The 15,000-nt window shown below is 38.3% G+C and overlaps 1 protein-coding gene across 1 annotated transcript in view; it reads right to left on the bottom strand.

Annotated features, from left to right (window-relative positions):
- Window positions 1-15,000, bottom strand: part of jade2 (jade family PHD finger 2) — a 133,906-nt gene that overhangs the window by 110,795 nt on the left and 8,111 nt on the right. The window lies entirely within an intron of this gene.

Raw genomic sequence — 15,000 nt, 5'->3', positions numbered from 1 at the left:
ATTATAAAAATAGTTGGCGATTAATTTAGTCATCGATTCGTTGGATCTATGCTATGCGCACGCGCAGAGGCAATTTATTTATTTTATTTTTTTATAAACCTTTATTTATAAACTGCAACATGTACAAACAGCTGAGAAACAATAATCAAAATAAGTATGGTGCTAGTATGCTGTTTTTTTTGTTCAATAAAATACTGGAAAGGATAGAAATGTAGTTTGTCTCTTTTATACGATTGTTAATCGAAGTAATCGACAGATTAATCGATTATCAAATTAATCGTTAGTTGCAGCCCTAATATATACACACATATATACACTGGCTCACCTGCACTGGCTTCATGCGCACTTAAGAAGCGACTTTAAGGTTTTATTACTTACGTATAAAATACTAAAGGGTCTAGCTCCATCCTAGCTTGCTAATTGTATTGTACCATATGTCCCGACCAGAAATCTGCATTCTAAGAACTACGGCTTATTAAGTGATTCCCAAAATCTGTGGGCTAAAGAGCGTTTCTACTCGGGGTCCAGTACTCTAGAATGCCCTACCGGTAACCGTTAGAGATGCTACCTCAATAGAAGCATTTAAGTCACATCTTAAAACTAATTTACTGTATATACTCTTTGAATGGGCCCCTTTTTAGACCAGTTGATCTGCCATCTCTCTTTTCTGCATGGAGAGGTTATCAGTTTCCACAGAGGATTCGCTAGCTGTTCCAAGTCCGGACCCGGGATGGACCACTCCTCTGTGCATCAATTGGTGACATATACAAGAGAATTCTCTGCTGGCCTCACTATGGACTGGACTCTAGAAGTGGGGAAAATCATCGATTTTTAGATGCATCGCAATTCTGACATTATAGAATCAATTATTAAACGTCAATAATCGATTATTAATGTATTTATTGTAAATAAAAGTAATGCAGACCGTTCTAAAATTTGGCTGACTGCGGCGAGCCACCTTACCAATAGATCCAGCCAGCTCCTTTACTATCTGGCACCTATGGTCCAGTTTTGCACACATTTTCATTAATTTAATAAATGTGGGAATTAATTTAACTATTCCTTATTACAAATTATTTATTTTTTTTAAGTTGCAAGTGATAAACGCGTATTTAGTGAAACGAAAATAAATGTAAAACTGCATTAATATATACCGTATTTTTCGGACTATAAGGCGCACTTAAAATCCTTTCATTGTCTCAAAACTCACCAGTGCGCCTTATAACCCGGTGCGCCTAATGTATGGGATGATTTTGGTTGTGCTTACCGACCTCAAAGCTATTTTATTTGATACATGGTGACAAGTAGATGGCAGTCACACATAAGAGATACATGTAGACTGCAATATGACTCAAGTAAACAACACCAAAGTTTTATATATTTCATTGAAAATGTAGATCATTACACACGGCGCTCAAAAATCTATCAAAATGTTTTAGTACAACTTTGGTAAGCTATGAAGCCTCAGTGCTTGATGGATTGTACTATTATTATGATGTGTGTATAAGATAAGACATTATCTAGCGTTTTGTTTCGCAATATTATGCAAAAGAAACTTTTTTTACCTTCTGGTACCTGCTGGTCTGTATTTGAGATCTGCATAAGTCCTGAAAATTTGTGCGGGTCTGCCATTGTAGTCTGTGCCGACACCATAGTCGATAAACTTCTTTTTTTCTACCTTCTTGTTATGGGATATTCATCCTCCGCTGTTGCCATTTCTAATATAAAGTAGTGTAAAGTTCTTATATATTTCAGTAAACTCGCGATGAAGGCGCTAAAACATACCGGTGTAGTGAGTTTACATTATTCACCAAAGGAACTTTAGTTATTAGAGAGTTCTGGTCTGACGGTTTTTCACGGGACACATTTCCTGTGTTGTTGTTGCACAAGTAAGCCACGGATGAGGAGATGCTGCTCCGTTATTGATTGAAGTAAAGTCTGAATGTCATTAAAACAGTTCGTTCCATCTTTTGACACTTCTTCCACCCCCGTCCTTGCACGCTACACCGCTACAACAAAGATGACGGGGAGAAGACGCTGTCGAAGCGGTGCGACAGACCTCAAAGTAAGCACCTCAAACGATTTATATTTATTACTTAGGTTAGGGGTAAGGTTAAAGTTTTCATTGTATATTAGTGCGAACCCACCCCTTTTAAGGGGACGGGCAATATGCGCATTCATATAGTTAGGAGGAGATGCCTCATTCAGCGCAAAAAAATCGTCTGGTTTGAGCCAGGTTTCACTGAGACCAATGACGTTAAGATAGTTGTCTCTAATGACCTCATTAACAAATAACGTTTTGGGAGACAATGATCTTATGTTTAAAAAGCCCATATTATAGGTAGTGGGCTGTTTTGAGGAGTTTTTGTTCAAATTAGACCCGCCCACAAAACGGCGCATCCTGAAGCGACTGTCAGAAAGCGACTTAAAGATGATCTGTAAAAAATAATCCATGCAACATTTTGACAAAAGAACCACCATTACATGTTATGTAGACCACAAGGAAGTGTTTTACATGTAGAAAAAAAAATAACATGACCCCTTTAATGCGCCTTATAATCCGGTGCGCCTTTTGTATGAAAATAGACCTGACTAGACCCGCTCATCGGCAGTGCGCCTTATAATCCGGTGCGCCCTATGGTCCAGAAAATACAGCACATCAATTAAAAATGCATCAATAGTCGATTTTTAATCGAATCGTAGCTCCTGAATCGTAATCATAATTGAACCATGAGGTGCCCAAAGATTCCCACCTCCAACTCTCAGATTATTAACTGTATCCACATCTGTGGTCCCTTCCAAGGTTTCTTGTTTTCCCATTGGGTTGGTTTTTTTTTTAAGTGCTATATAAAGTAAACTTTGATTGATTGATTGATTGATTGATTGATTGACTGAGTGTGAACACGTCTTACAGTACATACTTTGTGTCTTACATTATACACTGTAAGACAGTACATGTCTTACAGCATGTATGATGGAAAAGTACACAGTGTACACTTTGCCTCCCCAGTCATATGTAACAGCGCTCAGCCCCTCCCACTCTGATCGCTCAGCCCCTCCCACTCTGATCTTCCCGGCAACGTCATTGACCACGTGGGGGATCTTACCCCCTTTTTCAGCCAATCACTGCTCAGTGCAGCACATACACACTGTATACATTCTGCGTCACACTATGCCGCGCCCACACACACATACATACACACACACACGTGTATACTGTGTGTACACGAGTGTGTGTGTGTGTGTCATATACTGTACACGGGGGACGGTGACGACGACACGGGATGAAGAGGAGGGATGGAAACATGTAAAACCCGACAATAAGTCCAGGATATGAACACAGACAAGAGAGGAGGGCTTTAAGGAGTGTGTGCGCATGTTATCTCACATGTATGTATGCACACACACACACACACAAGCACGTGTGCTCTACCAAGCTTTTCAAAGGTACACACACACCCTCCTCCTGCTGGGTATGAAACCGGAGATGAGTCATTGTGTGTGCGTGTGTGTGTGTGAAGATGGTAAAAGGGAGCAAGGTGGTGGCGGATGCTGTCACAACTGGGAACATTTAGCAAGCCTCCAGATGATTCCTATATAAATTAATTAAGAGTCGTGCTCTCGCCATAAACTAAAGTACCGTATTTTCCGGACTATAGAGTCCACCGGTATTTAAGCCGCACCGACTAAATTTTAGAAGAACATTTTTTTCCCATACTTTAGTTGCGCCGGACTATAAGCCGCGGATATTTACGTTGTGAAATTAGTTATTTGCATATTGCAATATTTTCGACATGTTTAATTACATACCTTAATTTCTTCCAAAGGGTGTCTGTAACACGGCAGTAAAACGGCTGATCAAACAAAACAGAAGTCATCGTCATGGACCCACTAGCTTTGATTGATTGATTGAAACTTTTATTAGTAGATTGCACAGTACAGTACATATTCCGTACAATTGACCACTAAATGGTAACACCCGAATATGTTTTTCAACTTGTTTAAGTCGGGGTCCACGTAAATCAATTCATGGTATTCATGCGGAAGCTAGCTCTCCCAATCAGCTGAACAGACTCAATAACTCCACGGTAACGTTATGGTGAATTTACTGAGAAATTTGTGGAATTGAAACAAGACAGAAAGAATGCCATTTGTTAATAACACAGACACCCGTAAACTTGTTAGCATGTTAGCTAATGCTAACGATGCTAGCTTCATTACATTACAATAGTTAAAGTACCAATGATAGTCACACACACACGGGGTAGAATTCCCCTCTGCATTTGACCCATCCCCTGGGAGGTGAGGGGAGTAGTGAGCGGCAGCGGTGGCCGCGCTCGGGAATCATTTAGATGATTTAAGCTCCAATTCCAACCCTTGATGCTGAGTGCCAAGCAGGGAGTTAATGGGTCCCATTTTTTTAGTTAATAGTCTTTGGTATGACTCGGCCGGGGTTTGAACTTACGACCTACCGATCTCAGGGCGGACACTCGAACCGCTAGGCCACTGAGCAGGCTTCAGGCTTAGGGCGTACAAATATGCATGAAAACTCCCCTACAGACAACACATTGGACGGTTTAGTAAGTAAGAATTGTTTTAGTTGTATTGTAAAACTTTCTAACGTTGCTAACAGTGATGAATAAAGAATCCATACAGGTAGAAACGCTATGGATGGCTAGAAGATAGCGCAGCACTTTCACTTTCCATTGAAAGGACAAAAAAAAGACAATGCAGCACCTGCAGAGAGTGAACTCGTCCAAAAGATGGTGCCATAACCCAAACAATAACACATCTTATCAGTGTATTTGCTTGTTTTATTTTTTTATTATTTGCGTTATGGCCGTCAGCGAAGAAAAATTATAAATAAATGATAAATGGGTTATACTTGTATAGCGCTTTTCTACCTTCAAGGTACTCAAAGCGCTTTGACAGTATTTCCACATTCACCCATTCACACACACATTCACACACTGATGGCGGGAGCTGCCATGCAAGGCGCTAACCAGCAGCCATCAGGGGCAAGGGTGAAGTGTCTTGCCCAAGGACACAATGGACGTGACTAGGATGGTAGAAGGTGGGGATTGAACCCCAGTAACCAGCAACCCTCCGATTGCTGGCACGGCCACTCTACCAACTTCGCCACGCCGCCCCTAAAATTCATAAATTGCATACTCCAAATTCTTATGACCCGCTGAAAAATGATGAAGAAAAGGAAAATTTAAGAAGAAGCCAGGTTTACTAAATGTCTCATGACATTGTTCTCTTCCCCTATTGGTTGCATGGATGTAACAGGAAGTAGGGAGGGGTAAAAAACAACAATAATACTAATACCATTAACTTTAACAATAACCAGAGTGCAGCTACTGTACACTGAACCCAAGTCCACAATGCAAACAGAAACCAATGTTGTAGGGCTGCTGGGTCAGCATGAATCATTGTAAAAATTAAAAATAAAATAAAATAAGATAAAAAGTGGTGTAACACGCGTGACTTTCCCACCAACAGCTGAATAGCAACATTTTAAAGCGCACGGAGAGCTAGACTCCACACTAGAGATTTAACGATAAACGTTATTAATGAGAACCAGTTAGCATTACGCTTTTAAAATGAAAATTATGGAAATAGCGTGATTGATAACTGCACTTTGATGACTCACAGATTGACTGCCGCTAGTTCGCTAGTTAGGAGGGGGGCGTGGCCTGCGGGCCTGCCGCGGAACGGGGGTGTGCCAGGACCGGCCTCGAAGACAGCGACAGGTGAGTGGATGGCCCAGGTGGACCATGCTCCCACAGTGGAGTGTTTTAAGTCTCGTCTTAAGACCCACTTTTATTCTCTGGCTTTTAACACTACGTGAGTTGTGTGGTCCTCTGTGTTTTTAAAATCTTGATTTCTATTTGCTGTTTTAATTGGTTTTACCCTTTAAAATAATTTTTAAATCATATTTATTTTATATTGTTTTTTTTGTATTTATTTTTTGTTTTTATTCAGTCATTAGTCGAGTCAAGGATAATATTTTAAAATTGTTTTTAATATTGTTGTGCAGCACTTTGGAAACTTGTTGTTGTTTAAATGTGCTATATAAATAAAGTGGATTGGATTGGATTGTTATCTGATCACCTGTCGCCCTTATTAGCAGCAGCCGGTATGAGACTCGCGGTTGGATTTGGAGTTGGAGCCAGAGAGAGAGAGAGAGAGAGGCACGGACTCAGAAAAAGACATTTTGCTGGAAAGCAAAAGCCTTGCACGATTTATGAAAATAAAACAGTGTTGTACCCTGAAATCCGGGCTCTCGTGGCAGTGTGTGGTGGTCCGAAGAACCCACTAGAGGGCAACCTCTACAGCTAGCTTAAATGCTAACATTAACGTATTTAAGAAGGGACATATACGACTTATATAAACTTATACAAACACTGTCTGAGTAACTGAGCTATTTAATTGTGTACATTGAACCTACAAACTGTGCTCTCTTACAACATAATGATCATTCTATACCAGAGGAGTTTCTATGGTGCGTTCAAGGACCGCTGAACAGAATATGAATAGTAACAACAGATTTTATTTGCCAAGCACTTTTTTTAAACAAATCTTAAAGTGCTGCAATAAATAAATGAAAACAGATAACATACTAAAACACATATCAGTGAAGCATAAAAAACACAAAACATGCAAAATAGTGGCTTTTCTAACAATGCGTCCATTTATTGTAGTTATTTTAAAAAATAATTGGTAAAAATATTTTAGTGTGTGTAAGAAAGTTTTTAACATGTTCAACAATACAATAATAATAACCGCGATAATTGTAACAGGAAATTCTTATATCATTAAATCCTTACTGCACACTTCAAATGCAGCTACTGCCATCTTGTGGAGCTGGTAAAAACGATGTCAGGGGGTTGTTTACAGCCACAGCTCCCAATGTTTCCTGGACCTAATTAGAGACCCTGTCAGTTATTGGCTTTCGCTGGATTTGTTAATGACTGCATTCGTACCTGAACTATATATTTTATAACGGAGCAAACAGAACCAATATCGTAGTGGCGCTAAACTGCTGAGTCAGCATTAAGGATTGTAAAAAAACATGCATGGCTTTCACACCAACAGCGAGGAAACAATATTTTAAAGCGCATGCAGGGAATGATCAGGCATGTGAGCACCCTTTGAGAAAAAGAAAAAAAAAGCTAAGTGAGAGGACAATTATTATCGCCACAAAGTGCTGCCACGCAAGCCCCGAAAAAACATTTTGAACATTTCCTGCCATTGGGTGCATTTCTACACTATACTTTATCTGGCTGTCTTTTTGACACTTACATGTCCCATGTAATGTACCACACAATTTTAACTACAAAACCCAAAACCAGTGAAGTTGGCACGTTGTGTAAATCGTAAATAAAAACAGAATAAAATGATTTGCAAATCCTTTTCAACTTATATTCAATTGAATAGACTGCAAAGACAAGATACTTAATGTTCAAACTGGAAAACATTTGTTATTTTTTGCAAATATTAGCTCATTTGGAATTCGATGCCTGCAACATGTTTCAAAAAAGCTGGCACACGTGGCAAAAAAGACTGAGAAAGTTGAGGAATGCTCATCAAACACTTATTTGGAACATCCCACAGGTGAACAGGCTAACAGGTGGGTACCATGATTGGGTATAAAAGCAGCTTCCATGAAATACCTTTATTGACTGTAAAGGACTACACGCTTTTTTGAGAAGTATTAAGGCTATTTAGGCACCTTGAATTTGAGTTAACACGTTTAAGTAATTGTTTCAAGGACTTTGATAACAATTAGGGGCCGGTAACGTAGGAGCCTAAATGTTGTTTAAGTTAATTTACATTTTATGGAAGGTGCTTTATGTTTATTCAGCAAAATTGGAACTTTATTTGCATAATACGAAAATGTATATATTTGCATGCTTAGAATAATTATAAGGTACACTTTATTTGTAATTATTACATTTGTCTAAATAATTTGATGACGTAACTGTTTAAATTGCATATATGGCAGAAGGATCTGTGTGGTAGGTTGGTTTTGGACACGGGGGCATTGAGCCACACTGTTTTTTGACCTCACTCTTACTTTTTCTCACTCTTACTTTTTCTAATTCTTTTTTACTGTAACAAACTCGCTTCATTTTGCCATTCATTTGTTCCCACGTCGTTATTGTTTTACGTTTTTGAATGATTGAGCTCACAAGTAAACGATACAAAACTAAGAGGACTGTAACTTACCGTTAAAAGCAAGCTTGCACTCCTCAATGTGAACAAATGAGTGGATCCATACAAATATCCACTGTAATGATATCAAGTACAAGAGCCGAACATGGTCGATACTACAATGATTACATCAGTATTTTTTTATTATTGCAAAATCTGTTGTCATTTTTTATAAGGTCAAAAAATACATCCCTGGACACGGGAGAACTTTAATTAAGACCTCTAACTACTTGGTATTGGATCCATAACCAAATGTGCAGTATCAGTCAAAACTTATGTAAAGTATCAAACAACAAAATAATAAGCGCTTATTAAATTTTTACATAATAGAATAGAATAGAATAGAAAGTACTTTATTGATCCGTGGGGGAAATTCAGCACCACAGTTTGCTCGCAATAGACAATAATAATAATAAATAATATAATATATGCAATATATTATATTTATAATATATAATATATGAATAATATACAGTGTTTCCCATAAACTGCCAAGATACCTGTGGCGGTGGGGGCGTGGCTATGGGCGTGGCCACCATGACATCATCGAGTAATTTGCATAATTGACTACAATGATATGATTTTCTCTAAAAAGGCTAAAAAAATGTATACTTATTAATTAATAATAACAGTTTTGTTTTAAACGTCCATCCATCCATCCATCCATTTTACAATATAATTACAACACTTTATGTACATATTTATATACAGATTTGAACAATAAGTTATTCACTGAAATATATTTATTAATTGTGGTTCTTACAAAAAATATATCTTATAAAATATAAAAGCTAAAATGTCTACTACTACAACCATATTATTTACCAGCAACATTAAGTGAAACAGAGGCAGAGGTGTCCTGCCACAGTCAGTAACAAATAAACAGAAAACAGTAGTGGTCAAATACAAATAAGGCAACAAGAGAAGTATCCTACACTTCTCTTTTGTAAAGTAAATCTGAACAGCCTATATGGGCATCTACATCAACTATATGATTTGCCTGAGAAGCTGGACAGGACAAAAATAATAATAATTAAAAAAAATAAAAAAATAAAAAATAAAAAAAATCTATTTGTGGCGGACGTAATTCTTTCATGGCGGGCCGCCACAAGTAAATGAATGTGTGGGAAACACTGATATAAATATATTCTACATATATTCTACATTTAAGTGCAGTCAAGGAACATGTGCAAGTGCAATAAGTGAAGATAGAACATGTTAAAACAGAAAGTAAGCAAATTAGGGCTGGTCGGTATATCGAGTTTGTAAGATATATCGATATATTTTTAAACAAGATATGAATTGAGAAAATATTGTATTATCGATATAATTTATTTCACGTTAAAATGACCAAACATCGCTTATTTGTTGTGTTCCTTGTTCTCCCTCGGTTCCCCTCCATGGGCTACTAAACCCCTCCCCTTCCTCCTTCCAAGACGTGCTTGCACGTATAAGAACTTCCATGATTGGTTGGTTGTTTACTATGATGAGTTGGTTTGGATTAGGCCAATCAGAGGCAAGATAGGGCGGGTCATGGAACCAGGAAGGGAAATCGCAAGAGACATCCCAAATGACGACAAGAGAGTCGTAGAAGCGGGCGACTCGTATCTTAAAAAAAACTTTTGGAAGATGGCAGAGGGATTCTCTTTCTTAGATTTTTCTTTTAGCGATGTAGACGACGTCCAGCAAAGCCACAATGCGTCTACTTGGCCACATTTGGAGAAATGTATGCGTCTGGATAAAATATTCATTTGGGTTGTTTACCATGTAAGCCCAAATCCAAACTGTTCTCCAGTTACCAAGTGGCATATTTCGCATGAGAAATGCTGCCAAAAATGTATGCCAAAGTGAGGAAGATCATAGATGGATCATTTTATTTATGTTATGTAATTCTGTGCTACTTAAATAGTTTCTTTACTGTGCGGTTAATACCCATCTTGACTAACTGGGTAAATAAAAGTGCCACTGACTGTTTACAGTACAGTTGTCATTTAGTTCAATTTCAGTGAATCTCGCTCAAAAATGTCTATCTTTATGTATATACTTTCACCGGAAAATATATCGAGATATATATCGAATTTAAGTAGAAATATATCGATATATATCGAATTTAAGTAAAAATATATCGAAATATACTTTTTTGTCCATACACCCAGCCCTAGTATCAAACAACAAAACAATAAATGCCATTTACATTTTAACATAAGTGAACATTTTAAAACAGACAGTAAGCAAATATTAAATGAACAAGTAGATTAATAATCCATTTTCTACTGCTTGTCCCTTCATAGTTTTGACAAAAATAATAAATAAATGACACAATATGTTACTGCATACTTCAGCAGTCAAATTGTTTTGTAACCTGTTTGCTTACTTACTACTGAAAGACAAGTTGTCTGGTATGTTCACTGTCTAGTAACCACTAGTACCGTGCTCAGTGGCCTTGTGGTTGGAGTGTCCGCCCTGAGATCGGTAGGTTGTGAGTTCAAACTGTAAAAAATAGGACCCATTGCCTGCCTGCTTGGCACTCATCATCAAGGGTTGTTGCATCATGGGGGTTAAATCACCAAAAATGATTCCCGGGCGTGGCCACCGCTGCTGCTCACTGCTCCCCTCACCTCCCAGGGCGTGGAACAAGGGGATGGGTCAAACCCCGGCCGAGTCATACCAAAGACTATAAAAATGGGACCCATTGCCTCCCTGCTTGGCATTCAGCATCAAGGGTTGAAATTTGTGATTAAATCACCAAAAATTATTCCCGAGCGCGGCCACCGCTGCTGCTCACAGCTCCCCTCACCTCCCAGGGGGTGGAACAAGGGGATGGGTCAAATGCAGAGGGTAATTTCACCCCACCTAGTGTGTGTGTGACTATCAGTGGTACTTTAACTTTATACCTATCTTATTGCATGCATGAATTATTATTTGATTGCAATTATTGGGGGTTAAATCACCAAAAATGATTCCCAGGCATGGCGACCGCTGCTGCTCACTGCTCCCCTCACCTCCCAGGGGGTGATCAAGGGTGATGGGTCAAATGCAGAGAATAATTTCGCCACACCTAGTGTGTGTGTGACAATCAGTGGTACTTTAACGTTATACCTTTTATCTTATTGCATGCATGAATTCTTCTTTGATTGCAATTATTGGGGGTTAAATCACCAAAAATGATTCCCGAGCGTGGCCACCTCCCAGGGGTGATCAAGGGTGATGGGTCAAATGCAGAGGACAAATTTCACCACACCTAGTGTGTGTGTGTGACAATCATTGGTACTTTAACTTTTAATAGGAAAGCTGTGTTTCATGTATCGTAAAATGTTCTGTTCAAATAAAGCAAATAATGACATTTTTGTGGTCTCCTTTATTTTGAAAAGTATCAAAATACATTCTGGTACCGGTAGCAAAATATTGGTATCGGGAGAACTCACTGCACACGCACAAATGACCACGATGGGTCAATCATAGGGGTGTAACGGTACGTGTATTTGTATTGAATTGTTTCGGTACGGGGGGTTCGGTTCAGAGGTGTACCGAACGAGTTTCCACACGGACATATTAAGTAGCGTAACGCACGTTGTGTAAACAATGCACACCGAGGCACAACACACGGCATGCTAGCAGCTAACGGGCTACGATAGACTGACCATACATCCTCTTTTGCGGAGCTGTCAGGGCGGAGTTTCTTAAATGCCTCAAATGTCCGGCATTTTGAGTTAGGGTTGCGTGTATTTTCAATGTACGTTCAGGGTTAAGAAGGGGTTAAAAACAAAACCCCGGCAGAGACCGAGAGAGCGAGAGAGTTATGATAAAACGCGCATGCGTCGCCAGGCTCTGCTTTTTATCTATAGATTTATCAGATTTAATTTTTTATTATCTATAGCAGGGGTGTCAAAAGTGTGCCCCGGAGGCCATTTGCGGCCCACAGCTAATGTTTTAAAGGCCCACGGCATAGGGATGATGCTCGAACCTGGTTTTCCCGGTTGTTTGATAAGAAAAGAACCGAGTCCTCGGACTCTAATCCCTTTTTGAGAACCGGTGCCCGTTATCGAGACCACTATAGTAAAGAAAAAGAGTTGGTTCTTTATTCGAATCCCTTGGAACGAATCTCGTCCCGACCAGAAATGCCCCGTGAGACATCACAAGAAATGACGTCACGTAGCTCAGTCATTTGTCACGGTGGGGTGCAGCGTGCTGCGGTTCGTTCCCGGGACGCAAAACTGACGGCTCCGGACGAAAGCGTGCAGGTAGGAGATGATTTATTTCTCAGAAATCATACACATTACAACAGACAGGAACGAAACAAAAGGAAAGCGTGCCGTTCGCACGAGAAGCTAAAGCAAAAACTTACTTAGCACAGGAATACTAGAAGCTAAGGTAACTTTAGCACAGGAATCATGAGCTGGAAAACCAGAATGCCAACGTAACTGTTGCAAATGCAAACAATGAAGCCACGACAAGTGACCGGAAAAGGCAGGCTTAAATAGAGTCTCTGATGAGCAACAGGTGCGCGTACAAGGCAGGTGAAAATCATAAGTAACCATGGTGACTAAAACAAACCCCCGAAGCGCACAAAACAACTAAGGAAGTCCAAAACTAACAGAGCATAACTAAACAAAACATGATCCGACCACATCATAATACATCAGTTTCATATAATTTCACTTTACAGGAGTAGGAAGAAGAAAAGCTTATTTAATCCTACCCTTTCACACTTCATAGCGTTTACAAATATATACATCATTTACTGACCTTTTTATAATAAAATATCTGTGAATTAGTATATACAACAGTTTTGTAATATGCAATTAATTAATTCAGTCATTATTAATATACTGAGATGAAGAATATCTTATTTTCAATAAGGTTGAAAGTATTTCTCATAATTCTTCTTCTTTGTACTTTGTAAGCACTATTCATTTGAACAACCTCTTAAACTGGATCATATCAGTACAATGTTTAACTTCTTTACTTAATCCATTCCATCATTTAATTCCACATCATTTTAGCTGTTTGCAATTTTACCAAATCATCGAACTTTAATATTTTTGACTCAATAAATAAAGTGTTTATATGTTCTATATAGCCAACATTATGTATCAGTCTAATTGATCTTTTTTGTAACACGGTTAATGAATGTAGCGCACATTTGTAGTTATTTCCCCACATTTCTGCACAATAACTCATATGGTAATACTATAGTAGCGAGCAGTAGAGAATGTGAAGTGATTTGTTAAACCAAATATTGTGTTTTTTTCCATATACAACAACCTATCTGGACTCGATAAAGAGACTCGATAAGGAATCGGTTCGATAAGAGGATTCGATAATAGGCTCGAACTCGATAATTTCTTATCAAACATCATCCCTACCACGGCACATTCTAAAAATACTATTAAAATAAACAAAAACATGACAAAAGTGAAATAAAAAATCTTAAAGGTTAAATGTAATTTAGAAAAAGTTGCAATGTTGACTAATAAAACAAAGCTGTTTTTTTTTTCTTTCAAACGGTCATTGCTCAAAACATAATATTGAATCAAAATCAATGTTATTATGAATTATCAGTGTTTCCCACACATTCATTTATTTGTGGCGGCCCGCCACGAAAGAATTACGTCCGCCACAAATAAAAAAATATTTTTTTTTTTTTTTTTTTGTCCTGTCCAGATTCTCAGGCAAATCATATAGTTGATGTAGATGCCCATATAGGCTGTTCAGATTTACTTTACAAAAGAGAAGTGTAGGATACTTCTCTTGTTGCCTTATTTGTATTTGACCACTACTGTTTTCTGTTTATTTGTTTCTGACTGTGGCAGGACACCTCTGCCTCTGTTTCATTTTATGTTGCTGGTAAATAATATGGTTGTAGTAGTAGGCTAAAGGTAAATTATTTAGTATGCACTAATTAAAGGGGCAGAGCTTTAAGAGACATTTTAGCTTTTATATTTTATAAGATATATTTTTTGTAAGAACCACGATTAATAAATATATTTCAGTGAATAACTTATTGTTCAAATCTGTATATAAATATGTACACAAAGTGTTGTAATTATATGTAAAATGGATGGATGGATGGACGTTTAAAACAAAACTGTTATTATTAATTAGTAAGTATACATTTTTTGAGCCTTTTTAGAGAAAATCATATCATTGTAGTAAATTATGCAAATTACTCGATGATGTCATGGTGACCACACCCATAGCCACGCCGCCACAGGTATGTTGGCAGTTTATGGGAAACACTGAATTATTGACCTATCCAAGGTTCCCATTACTTCACATCAAATATTCCACTAAGAAAAATATTTTTGGTGGAAGATTTTGCAAATTTGGTAAGTAAATAACCCCAAAATGTATATTTTGTTGTTTTCTTACTGTACCGAAAATGAACCGAACCGTGACCTCTAAACCGAGGTACGTACCGAACCGAAATTTTTGTGTACCGTTACACCCCTAGTCAATCAATCAACTAATCAATCAAAGTTTATTTATATAGCCCAAAATCCCGAGTGTCTCAAAGTGCTGCACAAGCCACAACGACATATTTGGCTCAGATCCCACATCAGGGTCAGGAAAAACTCAACCCAATGGGTAAATTCAGAGGTGCCAAGGTGATGGAGACACTTTTAGTTAGCTAGGTGCATAACACCACAAAGCAGCACCAGGAGGAGGGGGGAATCTAGCAATTTCGACGTGCATGTGTGTGTGTGTGTGTGTGTGTGTGTGTGAGAGAGAGAGAGAGAGAGAAGCTTTCCTAAAAGCAGAGCACCCTCAGTGCAAAGG

This window comes from Entelurus aequoreus, linkage group LG14 (genome assembly GCF_033978785.1).
Source record: "Entelurus aequoreus isolate RoL-2023_Sb linkage group LG14, RoL_Eaeq_v1.1, whole genome shotgun sequence".
Taxonomy (NCBI): Eukaryota; Metazoa; Chordata; class Actinopteri; order Syngnathiformes; family Syngnathidae; genus Entelurus; species Entelurus aequoreus.
The sequence above is the reverse complement of the archived record's forward strand: the minus strand, read 5'-3'. Positions and strand labels throughout refer to the sequence as shown.